The 20,972-nt window shown below is 40.3% G+C and overlaps 1 long non-coding RNA gene across 1 annotated transcript in view; it reads left to right on the top strand.

Annotated features, from left to right (window-relative positions):
• Gm5087 (predicted gene 5087) overlaps positions 1–20,972 on the top strand; it is a 127,251-nt gene that overhangs the window by 99,425 nt on the left and 6,854 nt on the right. The window contains exon 3 of the long non-coding RNA NR_121588.1: positions 14,535–14,626. This is a non-coding gene — a long non-coding RNA (predicted gene 5087). The remainder of the gene's footprint in view (positions 1–14,534; positions 14,627–20,972) is intronic.

Raw genomic sequence — 20,972 nt, 5'->3', positions numbered from 1 at the left:
ATGCTGGCAAGGATGTTGAGAAGGAGGAACACTCCTCCATTGTTGGTGGGATTGCAAGTTTATACAACCTCTCTGGATATCAGTCTAGCAGTTCCTCTGAAAATTGGGCATAGTACTATGGGAGGATCCTGCTATACCTCTCCTGTGCATATATCCAGAAGTTGTTCCAACCGGTAAGAAGGACACATGCTCCACTATGTTCATAGCAGCCTTATTTATAATAGCCAGAAGCTGGAAAGAACCTAGATATCCTTCAACAGAGGAATGGATACAGAAAATTTGGTACATTTACACAATAGAGTACTACTCAGCTATTACAAAGAACAAATTTATGAAATTCCTAGGCAAATGGATGGACCTGGAGGGCATCATCCTGAGTGAGGTAATCCAATCACAAAAGAACTCACATGATATGTACTCACTGATAAGTGGATATTAGCCCAGAAACTAGAATACCCAAGGTATAAGATATAATTTGTAAAACACATGAAAGTCAAGAAGAACGAAGACCAAAGTGTGGACACTTTGCCCCTTCTTGGAATTTGGAACAAAACACCCATGGAAGTAGTTACACAGACAAAGTTTGGAGCTGAGACGAAAGGATGGACCATCTAAAGACTGCCATATCTGGGGATCCATCCCATAATCAGCCTCCAAACACTGACACCCTTGCATACACTAGCAAGATTTTGCTGAAAGGCTCCTGATATACCTGTCTTTTGTGAGACTATGCCAGGGCCTAGCAAACACAGAAGTGGATGCTCACAGTAGCTATTGGATGGATCACAGGGCCCCCAATGGAGGAGCTAGAGAAAGTACCCAAGGAGCTAAAGGGATCTGCAACCCTATAGGTAAAACAACAATATGAACTAACCAGTACCCCTTGGATCTCGTGTCTCTAGCTGCATATGTATCAGAAGATGGCCTAGTCAGCCATCAGTCGAAAGAGAGGCCCATTGGTCATGCAAACTTTATATGCCTCAGTCCAGGGGAACGTCAGGGCCAAGATGTGGGAGTGGGTGGGTAGGGGAGTAGGGGGTGGGAAGGGCATGGGGGACTTTGGGGATAGCACTGGAAATGTAAATAAAGAAAATACCTAATAATAATTGTAAAAAGATATACAGATACTGCCCCCCCCCCAAAAAGATGTTTCTCAGAGCAACATTGGCTAGTAATTCAAAAGTTGATCCAAGCTTTTACCTGAGCCCCTCTGTGTAGTGGGTTTGTGAACCTGGATCTCTAAATTTCTACAGCAACAGGTCAATATTTAGGAGGATCAAGTAATCTAAACAAGTAATTGGTTTAGTGGTCCTTATTTGAATATGCAGTGATGATTTAAACTAAACACTTCTAGTGGCTTCAGCTCATAGTGAAGATCTGATAGAATAAACTGAGACCACACAAATCCTTTGATAACTCACATTGGTATTTTCTTTGTATTCATTGATGTAGCATCAAACACTATTTATATCACTGTGCTGTAATCCTTACAATGTTGTGTGTGCTTTACAATTTTGAGACTGATGTAGCTTCAAGATGGTGACTTACAAGATCAAATTTACTAGGACAATGAACTCTACCATTGTTTATATATTTTTTAATAAAGTCATTCACTTTGGTGTTGAGTTCCAAATACCTTTTTACTTTTACAAGAGCCATTTTTCTTTCCTTCATAACTAAGATCCAGTTTTTCTACTAAAGCAAAGAACAAAGTAGATGCATTACTTCGATCTTTTCTTGTTTAACTGCAAGATTAGTGTGTGCATGGAGCCAGCCTTGGAATCAAGACCTGATTCTTTTAAATCTAATTAACAGAATTTTTGGAGGCTGCTGGTCAGGGGTGCTGGACCCCCTGGCAGGGTAAATCTTGAACTCCAGCTGAGTCCCCAAGATATGTCTAGCCACCAGTGAGCACAGAGCCATTAAGAGGATAAGCATATGTCTTTATTATCAATCAAAAATGAGGATCTTCAAGTGGGAAGGTGCTACTCACACTCCAGTGAAGTTTGCTTGGCAGGCCGAGAGGCCTGGGAGCACTTCCAAGGCAAAGAGTTTCATGGAAACTCACCTCCTGGAACTTTGGCATTCTCATAACCTGTATACTCATACCCTATCCCTGCATTAGTCTGGTGTATGGATTCACGTGCTCTTTTTTAGTTTTATTTTATTATAAGTGCCTTTTAAGATTGAATTCTGACATAGCTAAGCCTTCACCCATGTTCCAACATCCTAGAAAATGCTTGAAGCTGAGGAGCTTGGTAGAAAGAGTGGAACTAATTAGGCATTACAAAGAATGGAACCAGAATAGCTCAGGACTAGTCTGCAGAGTGATTACTTAGGGCAGTAGCAAGTCTTACCCAAACACAATGGCCAAGCTAATAGGTGGGTTTACCATGTAAAAGTTAGGGAATCCCACTGAGACAGGAATCTTTACTACAGCCACGAATAGCAGGCTACATTGCATATTCGAAGCAAGTTGGTGAATTCTTCTGACAAATGGAGATTCTCCACAGATACTTAAAAGAACAGCCAAGTTACACTCATACAAGAATTTATCAGGGCCCAAGAAATAGGGGGGGTTGTGGTATTGCATTATTCATGAGAAGGTCTGCTAGAGCAGAACCCCCTGGTTCTAGCTTTCACAAGGCTCAAAGGAGTAGCACAAATTGTGACTAGGGTGTGAAATCCTTAGCTGTCATTAAGCTGACCCTAGGCAGGACTGCTTTATCTTTACTGTAAACATTTACCTGGTTCCTGTAAGTCCTTTTGAAGTCATTCCTTTGTTTTGTGTCAGGTAACTTCAATGTACTTTGCCTGCTGTGACATCCTACCCCCTTTATTTTCTGTATTATATAAGACTGGTGTTCACTTTGTGACAATACATTCAGGTTCTACACAATCTCCTGTGTGCATCTGTCTGTCATTCACCAACTCCTTGCCCATCTGCAACCAGAGACCCGTCCTACGCAGACAAGGGACCAAGGGGGTCTGCAGCTATCTTGTCCCATGGGATTCAGTTATTCGTGGGTGCGAGGAGAACCACAAACCTGGAAGAAAATTGGAGGAAGGGAAGGAAAAGCGGAGACCTAGAAGTGTTCCTATCAAGGTCTCCATCTATTAGGCTGAGATGCCTGGTTTTAAAGCATACATTGAGGGGAGGGGTTGAGGGGGAATTTAACAAAGAACAAAGAAGTGGGCATCTGCTGACATGAGGGTGGTAATCAGGCTCCAGGCGGCGGGTACTCTGCGTCTTATCTCCGGAACATAGATCCTCCTTGACAGCCTTGGGGTGTCAGGCCGGGCTCAGGCGTAACCAATGTCCTTGGAAGTCATGGGAGTCAGGAAGAGATAGGGAAGAGGGGACTATAATTCAGCTTTTACAGCCTCAGGTGCCAGGAAGGAAACAGGGAGGAAGGAGTGACAACCAGCTCCAAGCATGAGGCCATTTGGCCTGTCAGGGTGGGAGATTGTGAAAGGCTCACTTTCTCACGGTATGGTCTCTGACATGTGGCAGGAAGGATCATGGTTCCATTGTTCAGCACTAAATATTCGTGGGAATTTAAACAGTTCTTTGTGGAAAGGCCATGAGTGTTCTTTCAAAGGTCTACCCAGGGGACAAGATAACTGAAAAAGAGGAAAAATCCTCAATTCTGCCAGGCATGGTGGCACATGCCTTTAATCCCAGCACTCAGGAGGCAGAGCCAGGAGGATTTCTAAGTTCAAGTCCAATCTGGTCTACAAAGTGAGTTCCAGGACAGCCAGGGCTATACAGAGAAACCTTGTCTCGAAAAACCAAAAAAGAAAAAAAAATCCTCAATTCTATAACCTAATTGCTTGAACTATGCGAAGGTTGAGCTACTGTCTTTAATAAGGCTGTCAAATTTGACTCCAAACTGGCACTACGGAGGAAGCAGAAAACAAAGCAAAACCTAAATATTAGACCAAGTCAAATTAAAATAAAGCAGAACCGATAGTTAAGTCTTTACTCCAAGAGGTTGTGATTGACTCAGAGTGATAAGACCAGAACATCAACTTTGTTAAAGAAGAGTCCAATGTGCAGTGTGGGCTGAGACCTTCCAACATGTGGTTGGGGCAAGTTGAGGTAAGCAGGGGTGATCTCTGGTCCACCTCTAAGCTTTCTCCTTTTGTCCTCACTGTGTTTTCATTAGGTCCTAGAATTTTCTCCCAGTTTGATGCCCCTGCATCCCATGCACAAAAATGCAATTGACATCCCACTTTTAGATGCCTTTTCTGCACCTAGCAATTCTGGCAGCTTTCTGCAGCCTCTGTGGTAGCTTGTGCAGCATCCCCTTCTCAGAAACTGAAGAGCTGTCACATGATTGTAATGTCTGCAATACTTTTGAGTGTATACATAGTCACTTTTGAAAACTGTTCACACTCTTGTTATTTCCCATTTTGTGATATTATAGTTGAAACTAGAGAAGTAACTCAACCGAAATATTAGTAGTTGTCATTAGAAAACCATCTTAATGCTACATATGTGCTGGGCACTTAGTAGGAGAGGATGCACCTAATCCTGCAGTAACCTGATGCCCCAGGGTGGGAGGATACCTGTGGAGGGGATGGTGGAAAGAACTGTTCGAGGAAGGACAGGGAGGTTGGTAACATTTGGGAAGTACATAAATAAAATAATTATTAAAAATTAAAAAAATCTTAATGATAAACATTATTTTAGACTCAAAGATAAATATTTTTCAGACAGTTGTTATGTCTGTCACCTAGAAGACAGCAATAATGACAGAGTAATTATGGTGTTATATCACAATGTATTCTTAGTTGTAAAGAAGGTTGCATTTCAATTGTCAGGTGTTAGTTCAACAGAATTTAATAAGGCCAGTATTGTTCATTGTGGCTTTCAACAACAAATTCCAAACATACTGCATTAACAAGCATTTATTGTATATTGTTAAGAGAGATGTATTTTCACTAGCTTGTTCTACAAGAAGCTTGTTCAAGACAGTAAAGTCCTTGACTCTATTTGATTATTTCCTGTACAATTATATAATATATCAATAATATACCTGTGAATTATAAACCCAGTCTGTGTGCATGTCACAGGACTGTGATGTTTCTGCTTGTTATATTTTTCTACAGTCTTGGAGTCAGTATCTTAGCAGCTGTCCAGATGAGGAGAGTGGTCTTTTGTGGGTACCACTATGCTATGTTAGTAGAAGAATATTTCATGCCACTTATATGTATGTATACTAAAGCTCTTCAAAAACTTTACTTACATCTTATTTATTGGTAAATTCAAGTATTATTTGGCTATAAACACTTTCTAAAGTCAGATTGATGTAGCACTAAATGTTTACAAATTAAACTGCCCAGGAGAATAAAAAGATTCTTGCATATGAAATAATTATAGTCAGAAATGATTAACATTTAATATTCCTGATTATAAATGGTTAGTGTTAAGCAATAGTACAGGTTTGTTGAAGTATAAGGGATGAGTATATAATAGGGGTCAGAGATCATTCTTGAGGCAGCTGACCTAGATTCTGACTATAAACTAATGCCATGCATTATACACGAACAGGATATACAGCAACCCATAAGTGCCTGTTCATGAGAATAGCTCACTGTTTTCCTAGCTGTGGGATTTCCATGATGGATATGTGTATTTGTGTGTACTCATATACATGTTACCAAAACTTCAAGGAAAAATATCAAAGCTGATTTTTTTCTTATTTCATTTTAATTGTAAATTGGTAAATATATATATATATATTTGTTGGCTTTAAAGTGATTCCATAATTTATGATTGCAATGTGGAATAATCAATTCAAGCTAATGAACATCATCACCTCGAATATTTGCTTTTCTTGTATTATATATCGTACTATGCAACATATGCCAAAATAATAACATAGATTCATCCTGTCTAGTTACGCTTTGCTTCTTTGACCAACATGTCTACTTCCTGCACTTTCTTCAGACTATGGCAACCACTACATTTCTCTGATTTCTTAATTTCAATAGTTTTAGACTCAATATGTGAGTACTTGAGGAATTGGTCTGATAAACCTGGATTCTTTCATTTAGCATAATTACCTCCAATTTCATTCATTTTGTGGAAACTGAGATATGTTCTTTCTTTTGGAGACTGTGTCATTTCTCGTTGTATGTGTGTGCAGTTTCTTTACCGATCTATTGACAAGTGCTTGCCTTGACTTTATAACTTTGTCACTGTGAAAACAGTATAGATATTGGTCCAACATACAGACTTTCTACCTTTATGGCCAAATATCTAGGAGGAGGACTGCTGGATCATATGGTAATTTTATTTTGAGTTTGTTGAACATCCATTCAGCTTTTCATGATGGCTATAATGTTATATTTATATCCTTAGAAACTGTGCATATAGAAGTCCTTTCTCCTCCACTTAATGAACTATTTCTATCCTTTTTAAAAAAATAGTTGTACTTACAGTTAAAATGATATTACTTTGTATTTGTGTTTTTCTGTTTCATCTCTGTCTCTGTCTGTCTCTGTCTTTGTCTGTCTCTCTCTGTCTCTCTCTGTCTCTCGCTGTCTCTCTGTCTGTCTCTGTCTGTCTGTCTGTCTGTCTGTCTCTCTCTCTCTCTCTCTCTCTCTCTCTCACACACACACACACACACACACACACACACACACACACACAGTGGATCTCATGCAGTTCAGGCTGGCCTCAAACTCATAATACAGACAAGGTTGATCTTAATGATCTGATCTTCCTAACTCTGCTATCCAAGAACAGATGGCAGCTATACCAACTCACATGATTTTCTCTGTAGTTTTTATTTAATTCTCTAGTGACTGTTGTTCTGGTTTTATATATACCTTTGTGTCTATAATCATGAAGTAGTCAGGATAATTTGCTCCTCTACACAAAATGTTCCTGTCATATTCCAATAATCTTTAAAAATATTATATTTAATGCAAAGAAAGTTTGCTAATGAGGTGTTTCAAATAGAAAGACTAGCATGGATGGTATATGTAAGGCAAGTGTACTCACAAGGCCCATGAAAAACAGTAGAGAGATACAAGAGTATTGGAAGAAGACATTAGTCTAAGGAAAGGCACAGAGCTTGGCAGCATTGCAGATGCAGCCCACAGGCCAGGGAATGTGGGCAGCCAGATGAAGCCAGAAAGGGAATGGAAATGAATTCTTCCCCAGAGTCTCTAAGATAGGGAAATAGCTATGCCGATATTTTCAGCTTTATTTTTTAAAGACCTGGGTAGGACTTCTGAAGATGATGAAACTGTGTTTTAAGATACTAGGTCCATAATTAACTTGTTACAATGACTATGGAATGTGAATGCTGTCTAATGACAGGGGGATGTATTCAGATTTGCTTCCCAAGTTTAGGGTGAGAAGATAAACTTACAGGCCTCCTCAAGCCACAGATTATAGGACACCCCCAGAGGCATTGACTATATATAGATAGGATAGATGGAAGGGCTAATTGTACTGTGATTTCCCAGAAAATTTACACCCTCAGCTGGCAGCAATGATAGCAGTCAGTAGATGCCATCACTCGGGACTGTCACCTCAGTTCCCTTGCACACTACTGCAGACAACTTCACCCAACTGGCAAGGTTTGCTTCTGTCCGGAATTGTTTATTCCAGAGGCTGTGAATGCCTCTGGCCATGGATGGAAAACTCTAGCACCCCCTCTGTCCTTTTTTTTTTTTTTTTTTTTGCTTGCTTTGATTGCAAACACAGGGGCTCCACCTCTTGCCACCATCAAACAATTCAGGAAAGAACACCAGAGATATTCACCCTGCTGCCACTGAGTCCCTCAGCCACTGTCAGATCTCTTGTATGAGAAATATGAACACGTGTTTATGCTATCACTGCTCACTTGCCCTACAGTTTTGAGTCACAGCACTCCTGGTGGGCAGACTGTCTTTCTGTCATTCCTTGTACCCACGCCTCCTGTGACTCCTGCCACTCCTTGGCCCACCTTCTTCCTCACTGTGGTCTGCAGGATCTTCCTGCCCTCCCAGCACTACTTGAGTCAACTACTGAGCATCCTGTTACTTATTTGTTGCCTTGTTGCTTCTTGTGTGTCTGCCTACCTGGCAGAATGGCCCACAAATGGGAAAGTTTTTTAAGCTTCCCTATCCACTATGATGGCCAACAACCACACAGAACCATTGTATGTTTGTGACTGATGTGGCATGGAATCAAACGTCACCCTGACTTAATTTCATTTTAAATAATAACACATGCAAAGTGAGCAGAACACCAGACTACGTTACTCCAAAGAAAAGAGTATTAACCAGTTCCTGTGCCTCTAGTGAACAGGCAGGCACCCAGTATGCAGTAAGTTATTTTAAATTATCCTTTATTAGTCCACATTGCTTATACCTGGAGCCACATCCTTTCTACCCCACAGGAAATGGAGAGATGATGTGCATCAAAAAAGTTTCCAGAGTATGACCAGAGGAAAGGACATGAACTACTGAAGCAGCGGGAGTATGTCAGCCAGCCCCACTGCTTTGTAGGAGAGTTACTCAGCATGGGCATCTATTTTGGATTTTCAAGAGCAGCTAAAATTTGGAATGTTTGGAAGAAAACATTACATGTTAAGTTCTGACCATGATTTCAGTTTTAAGAATGGAAGAACCACAAATAGTACAAATAAAGGCACCTTGGCCAGATCTGTCTGTTAAAGGGCCACAACTTTGAGGCCCATGGTCCATAAAACAATTTGTGGACACTTCCCTGCCAGTGGAGTGGACCTGGTGGAGTAGCAGCTTGCCTAGTGCTCCCTGACATGTTCTGTTCCTGCAATTAAGCCCTTAAGACTTTTTTTCCACATCCCACGTGCTCCAACTGCCTCTCCAGACCTCACAGCCTAATGAAAACTCCCCCGCATCTTTGTCTGGACAGTGCTCAGCTCACATGTCTCTTCCACATATGTTCCTCTTGAATTAGCACAAATTAAATGACTGACCTAGCCGTTTGCACAGAGAGCTGCTGTTATATCTCATGTAGCCACTGTCTAGCCAGCTTTAGGGACACTGAGTTTCCAGGATGTATGCAGGTAACATGATAATGAACTGTGTAGCAGGACTCTCTTAACTTACTGCTGCTTCTCCCCAGGATTAAAGAAAATGAAGCTCCCAGGCTATTGCTCTCGTGCAAAGGAAGAGCAATGGCAGAAGTCACAACTTCGTGGCAATGCATAAAGGAGACATCTGTACCTGTTTAGTGTACTCTGACTACCAAGTATCTTCACTGCCCTGTGTATTTAGGACTATGCCATGCAGAGGTGTGTGAGGCATGGCTGTTACAGCTCAATGGCTACTCTCAGGATAGTGTACAGTGGAGACATAGCTGGGGGTGAGGGTCCAGCAGATGTTGCTTGGTGTCTCTTGTGGTTGTTTGCTCATTCTGTATACCATAACTTCAATGGCACACTCCTAGACTCAGATGGTTCACATTCTGCAGTGTCCAATGCTTGGGAAGATGATCTTTCCCTCCCAGTTGTTTTTCCACACTTTCCAATGTGAAAGCTGCATGTACCAAAAAGCATGTATTTTCAGCCAGACTGTCCAGCTAACCTAATATCCACATTTGATAGGAAATAGATGATGAAAGGAGATAATAGGAAAGAATTCTGTTTATTCATAAAGATACCTCTCACTGTGATCTTGTTATTCATGTCATGGATTTTACTTTCAAACTAAAAACACAGTCACAAACAGGTCAGGTAGTTTGTCTAGTCATATGGCTGGCACAGGAGGAATTTAAACTCAGACCAGTTAAAAGTTGAAGCCCATTTCTATTAAAGCCCTAATGATGAGCAGACCTCTTATCTCATAGATTTGCCTGTAGAAATGTAAAGCAATGACTATCCTAACTTTGCATAGTATTTCATAACTCTAATCTAAGCACACAGAGGCTGAGGCAGGAGGGAGATGGCATGAGTTCAAGAACAAACTAGGTTACATAGTGAGCACCAGGCTAGCTGGTCGTCCAAATGAAGAATCTTTCAAACACAACACAGCACAATGACAGAAAGAAATGTCTATTCAGTGCACAGAGGGCGGGCGGGCTCCCATAGAACAAAAAAGGGATTCCACTGATGTCCAGCTTCATGAACCAATGAGTTTATTGATATTACTTATAGGATGTCCTGTAGCATGAACTATTAAAAAGCAATCTACACTATCACTGGCAAGACACCAGCCTGTTCTTATCTCGTGGAGACTCTCTGACCCAGAGCTCCAAAATCTCTCCACCCAACTCACTAAATTCCCATCACCAGTCCCACGCTTCCAAATTTCTATGGCCGTTTGGGGTGCACTTCTTGGAAACCCAAGCTTTGCCACTGTACCTTTCTTTCTGGAACCTAGTAGTCACCACGTGAAGAAAAACACCACACAAACTTAATTCAGAATTAACAGGTAACTCAATCATTGGGCTCAGCAACTAGCATTCTAATTTATAAGCCATTCTAAATCTACTCCTCTGGTGCTGAATCCTGGCAGTTTCGCCATCTAATCCGGAGGGTGGATGGGGGCTCATGTAAGCTGCATATCGTCTTCCAACTCCCCTGGTCCAAAAGCATGTATCTCTCTCCTGCCTCCTTTCTTCCTTTCACTGACCGGGAAGTCCTGCCTACTCTTGGTCCAGTGATTGATCCCCTGAAATCTTTATTCATTAGGGGAAGGTTCGGCCACAATGTACCTCAAAAGCAGCCATATCAGTGGAAAGTTCTCCAGATGACTCGAAGACATAGACTATGCCACTGAGAAGTCCTTCTCTAGTCAACTGTTCTCCTTTTATACAATCTTAGGGAGGGACAGGGACTTGTGAGTTCTTGTAAAGTTCCTGTAAGGTATTGTGAGTTCTCTGAGTCCTCTTCTGCCCCCTGTGGGGAATGTTAAAAGACACCACCGCAAGATCACTGCTGCTCTGCTTCAAGGCCACAATGGTCATATCCAACCCAGAGGAAACAGTTACTCTGTACTCGTACATTCCAGGGTGGGGAGAATTTCCAGGGCTTCACTTGGTGAGATATTACATTGTCAGAGCAGAGGCCCAGATCCCCATCTCCTTGTTCTAGCTTCTTCCAGAAGCCTCTATCTAAAGATGAATTTTCCTTCAGGACCATAGATCCGTGCTGTATTAGTGCATGATTCACACAAGGGCCTTTGAGGCAGCCTGGCCACATCCTAAAGCAGAGCCATTCGGGCTAACAGCTTGTGCAGACTCAAGGAACAATCAGCACAGAAATCAGAAAGATGCCATAGAGGAAGAGGACAAAAGTACCTGGGTTCCCTCTGTATGGATGGCTTGCTTCAGAGATAATCACTGACTCTTTTCTCTTCATGGGCTTTGAGAAGTTTGACAGTCCAGAATGATGTCAGGTTCAGACTAGTGCACTCTGTTCCTAAGTAAGACTTTTGAAGACTAGCAGTTATGGTTCCTAACAAGTCTTAAGAGAGGTAAAAAGTCACAATAAATTCTTGTTATAAACTTCCTCTGGGAAAATCTATGTAAATAATTGCATAAATAACCTTTTGCACTGCAGTGTTCTATAACAGTAACCATGGCCTTCCTTACTCCCAGTTCACTTCTCTGGGCCTGGGGTAGGGCCTTACCAAGTAACCTAGTCTAACCTCAAATTCACGATTCTCCTGCCTCAGCCTGGTGAGTGACATACTACCATGCCTTGCTAATCTTTCAAAAGTTTCAATCATCTGAAATGTAGCAAGGATTCAAAATAGTAAGTAAAAAGCTTCCAGCAATAAACAATTTGTAAGTTTTAAATTATGGACCATTCCAAGCAGCATGATAAAGTATTGTGCCCAGGACATGATCATTCCTTATTTCAGAATATCCACCCTGCATATACTGCCTGCCTGTTAGGTCCTTCATTAGATCTGTTCTCATCATGTACATGTTTGTACATGTAACTTCAGAGGGAGGTGATGGTGGCAATCTGTATAGCCCACAGTGAAGCTGTGAAGTAACTCATTCAGTGGTAATGTGGGAAGATAATAAAGAAATATTTCATAAGAAAAAGATGTAATTTGATAACTTCTAGTCTCATCACAATTTTTGTATATCTTATTGTGTCTAAATCATGAATTAAATTTTGCCATATGTATGTGTGTATAGGAAAAAACAAGTCTACATAGCATAGGGTTTGATACTATCCAGAGTGTCAGCATCCATTGAAGGTCTTAGATTACATGCTCCCAAATAAGGTTGGATCTCATTTTGCTTTCTATTGCTATGATAAACACCATGACCAAAGGCAACTCAGAAATGAAAGGTTTTATTTCAGCATACAACTTGCAAGTCTATCTTTCAGAGAAGTCAGAGTAAAGAAATCTAGATTCTAAAGTACTTGATGAAGTACCAAATATGAGATAAAAGCTATAGAGAAATGTTAGCTACTGGCTTACTCCTTGTGACTTGCTCCAAACTGCTTCTTTATACAACTCAGGGCCCAGGAGAGACTCGGGGTAGTGAAAGCAATGCAGTTTATTTTTCTACCTTGTAGAGTTGGGAATCAACTAAGAGAAAAGACAAAAATATCTACAAACCAGTTAGGCCCAAACAGTGGATTTTATGGTTGTTCCCCCAATGAATTTCCTTACCCCTGGGATTCCTCATTTGCTGAGAGGTACAGTTTTTCTGCTTTCTTTGGTTTACAGTCCCCACTCCAAATTTTCCATGTCTGTGGGGCTTTACTGATAAATATGCTCAGTCCTGTCACAAGCTTTCATTTTTTCAACCCTAAGATAAACTTAAAAAAGCACCCAAGCAAGAAGATGGCAGCCACTAGCTTGGGAATGGGGACTTAGTGCCTCCAGCTTATATGTAATCACTGAGGAGTTCAGACTGCATCTCACATTAAAAAGGTTTATTTCATTATAATTTATTTCCTACAGTATACACTGTGGATATGCAAGTGGGAAAAGGGTACACTGAACCATTTGATAGTGGTATTTCTTACAACTACATATAAATTTATGATTATTTTAAAATTCAAAGTTCCAAAAACATCCTAAAGTATATATAGCACTGTTCCTTATCAACAACGAAATAAAATTTCAAATTAATATGAAATTAATTCTGCATTTTTTATTTTTAATTGTACCACCAGTCTAAATGAATCTAAGCAAAATCAAAGTTTACTTAAGAATTTGGTCATTTTCAGGTAAAATCACAGACATACAATCTCCCCATCCCAACACTGAAGTTTTGTCCATAGTGTTTTCTTCTCATGCTGTCAAGTCTACACAGTGAAAGTTGAGCCTTTGGGAAAAGCCCCAAAACACTATTTAGAAGTCCAAGTTCTATTTGGAGTTTTTCCTTGAGAGATACAGGAGATAGCCAGAGTTCCCCTCACCCCCTTTGGTGTCTTGGGATGTTAAGAAGTGATGATATAGGAACTTGAGTACACAAACTTACAAAATGGCCTGAATTTCAAAGTCCTGATCAGTATGAAGTGAGTTTCCATATAGTAACCTGTGTTATGCTTTTTTTGATCAATCAACATCAGTGTAACCAATATTAATTCATCTTAAAATGTTGGCTAACCTTGAGCTTGGAGGGAAAGTTCATGTTTTAGCTCATGCTCAAGTCAGAGATATGTGGATTCTTAGAGAAATGCCCAGTTCCTCCCCACTAAGACAGTGCCCCTACTCTCTATAACATACTTATATTGTATGAGTCTGTTTCCCTTCGTAGTTAACTAGCGCATGGAACACAAGGGCCCAAGATGAACCAATAAAATTTCCATTTTATGGATTTTGAAATCTGATAGACTGTGGGAGTAGTGAGTCATCTGAGCTCATCTCTTAGATGGAGGAAACAAACCTGCAGACTTATGGGGAAGACTTTGCCATGAGCAAATAGAAGCAAAGAAAGGCAGCCGAAAAAGTGGGAGAGGGTAGGGGGCATATGGGACAAAAGAGAAGACAACAGAGAAAGAAACAGGATAGGAGGAAACAGAGTCATGGATCCAGAAGATCAAGGTGAGTGGGAAGAGAGAAGCACACTTTTCAGTTTCTAGTAATGAACTCAGGGAGTCTGAGTGTTTTGTGTTTGGTTTTGCACATCCTTCAGAGCCATTGACAGGTGAGAAAGATTTCTTGGATTAACACAGATGAGGAGTACAATGACTTTCCTTTGGTTCTGGCCTGAAAGAGTCAGAGCAGTTAATTGGAGGAAAGTTCAGGGGCCGTCCCTCCTGGAAGAGAGGGATGTCCTAACATAACTTTCTGTGGGCCAGAGTTTTTCCTTGTTCCTAGTCAAGAGTTAATATTTATCCAGAGTGGAGGATGCCCTTGGGTCTGCTGATAAACAGTTCCTCCTTCTGAAGAATGTTCTTATTATGAGACAATGACTCCAAAAATGATAATATTGTGTTCCAGGTGCAACTAAGTAAAGATGTTATCTTTTGAGCAAAAATTGCAAAGTCATACCCCATGTTTATAAGCTGAAGAAATCAGTAAAGCTTTGCTACTTGCCACCAGAGCAGTAGTCTGTCTGTCTCTATAAGGTGTTCAAGAAGCTGGTCTTCCTCATTTGGTGCTGAAACTCGGGAACTTCGGAACGGAAGGAACGTCGCTTGCCTCCAAAAGCCGTGGATAGGTAAGAGAATCGGAGGTAAGGAATAGAGTAAAAATAGAGACAGCTGTAAATTGTAAATACAGTGAAACTAAAAGATGGGAGCTGAAAGAGCTCCTTTTTAAGGAATGCTTAAATCATTGATAAAAGCTAGAGGGATATCTGTACATGCAAAACAGATTCATTGTTTTGCTTTTATAGAGGATGTGGGCCCCTGGTTTCCTAGGGATGGTACTATTAATGTGGAAACATGGAATAAAGTTGGTGAGCTAATTAGAAGCTTTTATGCTGCTCATGGTCCTAAAAAGGTGCCCACTGAAGCTTTTACTTTGTGGTCCTTAGTAAAGGAATACCTGAGAGGAGATACAGGAGATGGGGAATGGGCACGGGGGACTCGGTCGACAGTAAACCTGAGAAAGGTAGGAAGAGTGGCTAGACTATGGGACACTCATTAAGTAGACATGAATTTTTTTAAATTGGATCTCAAGGAATCCCTCAAGACAGGAAGAATATGGGTTAAGAAAATTTGTTCACAGCCAAGAGCTGCTCCAGGTGGGAGGAATAGGGTTTAAAATAAAATAAAATAAATAAAAAGAGTAAAACATAAAACTACAAAAACAAAATAACAGGTGTTAGAAAAATTCTTAGCTTAAGTACATTTATGTTGTTCTTAATTCCCAGAAGTAGGAATGGTATATATATATGAAAGAATTTGACAAGTTTGAGGAGTAATTAGGAAAATTAGAAAAGCAGGGCACTGGGGAGCAACTATCAGAAGCTACCACTGTGACTCCTCTCCCTTCTCTTGCAGAATTCCCAGAAGGAGATAAAGAATTAGACTTTGAACATGAGAGAGAGAGAGAAAGAGAGAGAAAATAGGTTTCAGAAAAGCATTTATCCCCTGTTCGGGACCTTTTAACAAAAGAGAAGGAAAATGGAAATAAGCTATTTCAGAGCTCTCCTAGGGACAGGAGGAAATCGGGAGATGTACTGCTTCTGTCCTGCTTCCTCTCTGGCTCCTATAGAGATATTCTTAGTTCTGGTTATGATATCTGGGTCCCTTTGAGACATCAAGTTCTATTCTTTTTCTGTCAGTTGTCTGTCCTTGGTGCACCAAATTGTCCATATATCTGTCAATTTATGTTTGTTTTTGTTTTGTTGTTTGAATGATTGTTGTTCTGTTTCATGTTGAAAAAAATGGTTAAAAACTAAATCTGCTGGCTGTCCATCCTTTGATTTAGTTTAACTTGTTTAAAAGCCAGTCTCAATTTGCACAGCAGAGACTCATAAGTTACACTGCACTGTGGCTGGGAGTCAAGTACAGCTGGAAAGGCCCTGTTAGAGGCTGATTATCTACACAAGCAATTCTTAAAGGGGCCAACAGCTTTTTGCTTGTAACAGAAAGTTAGCTTAAAATTGGTAACTCAGGGTTGGAGTCATTCTAAGCAACATGTGGCATGAGCGATCCCAGGAAAACAGGTCTTTAAAGATACTTCTAAATTGGGATAATATTTTATGTAATTATTATTCTAGAAACTAGATTTATAAAGGATAGAATTTAAAACAATGTTTCTTCAATGAGGTATTCAATGCTTCTAGCACTAAGGTTAAAAAGAATGTTTTAAGTATAAATCTTCTTAAGAAAGACTGTCCAAAAATTAGAGGCATGGACACAGTCGGATTGTTCTCCTGGAATCTGTCCTCACTGCAGAAGGGATAATCCTTGGACCAGGACTCTCACGATGTGCTCAGATTATATCTGAGTTAATGCAAAGCTCAGAGCAGCCTCATCGAAGCTTGTGTGGTGTTCCTTTGGTTTTGCAAACCCCGCCTAGGGAAGTTTTGGGACTTCACCTCTCCTTGCCTCCTTAGAAATATTTTTAAGACAAAACAATATTATTACAGATCTATTCAGATGTTGTTCAAAATAAAGTTTAAACTTAGATATATGAAATGGCAATGAGGCTGTGGAACTTCTAAAGGCATTACAATCTGGCCTGCCCACTCCATATAGAATAGAGGAAGCTTCTGTAATCAATTGTTATCAATTATAATCAATGGTAATCAAACATTAGCTGTTTATTTTAGTTATTATATCTCAATGTGTCCACAACAATTCTTTGGTAAAAGAGAACATTAATGTGAAATCATCTTTCTTCATGTACAAGTAAAGTTTTAACATCCTATTATGAAGCTGTTATGGTGTTAATCAAAAATTGTAAGACAAAATCATGAAGATTTTTTTTTTAAAGTTAAGAACCTGATGAGATGTCTTTTTCTTGTCTCAAACAGCAATTAAATTGGTTATTGCAGAATATTGATATTTGGTCTCTTACATAGTAAATTTTCTAGGTAAAATTGATAATCATTACACAAAAGATAAGTTGTTAAAATTGCTTCTATGCATGCTTTTGTATTTCCTGTAATTCTACACATGCATCCCATAAAGAATACATCTATTGTATTTATAAACAGCCCTTCTATGGGAAAGAAGTATATGTGATTGGATCACATGTTTATTCTTTGGAATTTTCTCCTGCTTCGGTACAGATAATTGAATTGTGTGCTGTAGTCAGTGTTTTGAAATCTTAAAAAATCAAGCAGTTGGAGACATTCATAAAGGATATTATAAAATAGCAATAGATTTATAAGATCATTTCTTTACTATTCCTTTGCATTCTCAGGATTGTGAAAGATTTGCTTTCAGTGTTCTTTCTATTAATTTTAAAGAGCCAATGAAAAGGTATCAATGGATACTTCTTTCTTAAGGCATGGCTTACAGTCCTACATTATGTCAAAAATTTGTGGCACAAGCCATTCAGCCTAATAGACAGCAATAACCAATAATTTACATTATACATTACATGGATGATATCTTATTAGCAGGGAATGATCCTCAGAACTTGCTTCTATGTTATAGAAATTTACAACAGGCATTATCTGATAAAGGATTACAAATAGCTCCAGAAAAAGTGCAAACACAAGATGCTTATAATCATTTAGGTTTTAGGCTTACATATCAAGCTGCTTTCCCTCAGAAAATACTTATGCATAGGGACAATTTAAAAACATTAAATGATTGTCAAAAGCTGTTAAGTGATATTAATTGGCGTCATCCTTATTTAAAGCTTACTACAGGACAATTGAAAGCCTTATTTGATATTCTTAGGAGGAGTGCTGATCCTACTCTCTTCGAGTTTTAACTTGTTGACTGTCGCTTCTGTCTCCGACCAGCAGAAAAGAGTGACAACACAGCATAGTTCTCAAAGCAGTTTATTCAGGAACCTTTCAACATGCATGCAGGAATCTCTCTGCAGGAATCTCTCTCTTTCTCCCCTGCCCTCAATCGCAATCCCTTATATAACCCCTCAACCATGCCCTATCAGCCCACTCCACGTAATAGCAGTCCATTGGCCAGAATCATCGCTTGTCATATGGTCCAATTTTGCATCACGGTGCACCTGCGCAGCTCTCAAGATGAATGTGACTTATTTTCAGGTGTATGAGGAAGTCAGGTGCAAGTCATAAGTCTTGGCTGCAGTCCTGGGCGCCACCTTGGGACTGCTGCCACACCTGCTCCTCACATCTCCCCCTTCTTTACTTATTGGCAGAGAGAATTCCTGTCTTAGGTTGCTCCTTGTGGCAATGCCCCTTACCCGTCATCGGTAGACAAGCAGCGTTGGTTTGATTCCTGTCTTAGGTTGGTGACACGCTCAGGGAGTCTTATCTGTCATTGACTACTTCTTTAGCATGCCAAGCCACACTTGAGGAGATTGTCCTGTTTCCACTGCTGCAAAAGCCTGTATCATCAAGGTTTGGGCTCTGCGCCGATGACTCTGCATGCAACAGATGCACCAGAAGGCCAGGATGCTGATTAATATCAGACACAGGGCAAGCCCACCAATTCCGGCCCACTCTTTCAAGCGGGAGACAGCTGTCAGCAATCAAAAGCTTCTGCAACACCCGCGGATAAATTATTCACAGCTGCGGCAGTTTGTAAGGGATATGGCAGCAGCCTTTGCTGTGGTGGCAGAGATCACCACAGCAGTGACAATGGCCGCAGTAATGCCAAAAATCCCTCTTAGGTCTAAACAAAGTCATAGCAGAAGGAGCTTGAACAGGTCAGGGTACAAAACGAGGCATTCTAGTAACAACAGCTAAATGGTATTCAGATGCATTCCAGCACATACTATAATAACAAATATCACTACTACAATTAATTATACTATTCTCATAACTACCATTATAAACAATAAACATAAAAGGAGGCCACATACAAACAAACGTAGCCTGCAAAGAAACATTCCTCCCTCCAGCAAATTGAAATACAGATGACTCAAACACACTAGAACCATTCCAACAAAAACTTGCATTGCCCCAGGCCCCTCCTGCCACCATGCTTAAGGGGAAAAGATCAGTGCAACTACCATTCACCCCACATAACAACCATACATTTAAAGGATTACTAGCTCCTTCCTGAGCTGGATTTTGATATGTCCAATTATACCCTGAAAGGGAACTATTATGGACTGTACCTATATAAGGGGAAAAGGAAAAATAATTCTTCACTGCCCATGCTACTTTTCTAAATTGACAGCTGGTCAGAGGTGGAAGGGAATCATGAACACCCCTACAAAAGGGGGCTCATCTAGGTTGGGAGGGTATAGTGCCATTGCCCTTGGATATAGTGGCAAGCTACACCCCTCGAATCCAGGTAGCATTAGCTTTAGTAGAACTCTTAACTGGCATATCAAACCATGCTGTGGCCTGATTATACAGCTGAACACAATCACTCATCTGTGAAATATTTTGAATCATCTGAAAACACAACAATCCCTTTAGCTGAAGCTGCATAGATTCCTGCACTGGAGCTATCTCTCCATCCCGTGGTAAAAACGGCAATTGTAGTGAAGCATTAAATGTAAAGAATTGAGGAAACACTGGCACTAAATGCATCAATGGCATGGGTTTAAGGAGCACATAATTCCCCAACATAGCTCTTTAGTTCTCACTAGCAGGAGCATTCCCAGTCAAAGGAATATCCACGTCCTCAAAGTTCTGCTTGTTTTAAATTGCTCTGGTCAGCCATTCTGGGACCCACAGCTGTTGTCGGTGATCCTGGGAAAACACAAACAGACCCTCTTGCCCAAACCAACACTGGGTCAGGGCCCTTCCAACAACCAGTCAAGACATCCTTCCACATGACCATGCCTTTTGGAGAAATATCAGGATTAACGTGTTGTTCAGCTGCAACATGCCCTTGTTTATCTTCATTCAAAAAATTCAAAGTAAATAAAGCAATGGCTAATCTCTCTCTTGGTGTGGACCCAGCAGGGTCAATTCTCCCCTTTTGTTTAATTAAACATTCTTTTAAAGTATGATGGGTTTATTAAATAATGCATTGGCCCTGAGGTTGTATGGCAACCCATGCACCAGACAGACACCCATCATCTTGCAAAAGGAAACAAAAGAGGCTGAAGTATAGGCTGGTCCATTATCAGTCTTTAGTTCTTTAGGCTGTCCCCAGGCATCCCAAGCCTCAAAACAATGTGCATTGGCCTGATGTGCCTTCTCGCCTGTCTGTAAGGAGGCAAAAATAATGCCAGAGGCTGTATCTATGGAAACATGAATATATTTTAATTTTCCAAACTCAAGAAAATGCGTAACATCATCCATTTGCCACAAATGTAGGGGGCACAACCCCCGGGGGTTAACCTCCACACTGACTTGAGGCAATAAAGGGGCACAGGTTTTGCACACCTTCACGATCTCTCTCGCCTCTGCTAGAGAAATTTTAAATTGTGATGACAAAATCTTTGAATTAACATGAAATTGTGCATGAAAATCACGCGCCAAATCAATAGATGAGGCCATTAAAAAGTCCATGCATTTTCTGGAAACTTTATCAACTATATCATTCCCTTATGCAAGGTGTTCTGGCAATCCAGTATGAGCACGGATATGTTGAATAAAAAAGGGTGAATGCCGATTCAAAATAATTCCTTGCAACTTAATAACTAATTCTTCAATAGTAGATCTCAAATTTATTTTGCCTACTATCTCCAAACACTGCAGCATATTTACAACATACTGGCTATCAGAAATCAAATTAAAGGGACCTGGAATTAGTTTAAATACTTTAATCACAATTGCAATTCAATGACTTGTGGAGATGCAGCAGGAAACTGAATGGTAACTGGGGATGATCCTGTTATTAAATAGGCTCAGTGTCCTGTTTTAGAACCATCTGTAAAAACAAGAGGAGCATCTGGCAATGGATCTCTAGCAGTAATACGAGGAGAGATTCCTGGATGCACTTTAACCAACTGGAATATTGGATCCTTGGGGTAATGATTATCTATAAGGCCTT

The sequence above is a fragment of the Mus musculus genome, chromosome 14, assembly GCF_000001635.26.
Source record: "Mus musculus strain C57BL/6J chromosome 14, GRCm38.p6 C57BL/6J".
NCBI classification, from domain to species: Eukaryota; Metazoa; Chordata; class Mammalia; order Rodentia; family Muridae; genus Mus; species Mus musculus.
The sequence above is the reverse complement of the archived record's forward strand: the minus strand, read 5'-3'. Positions and strand labels throughout refer to the sequence as shown.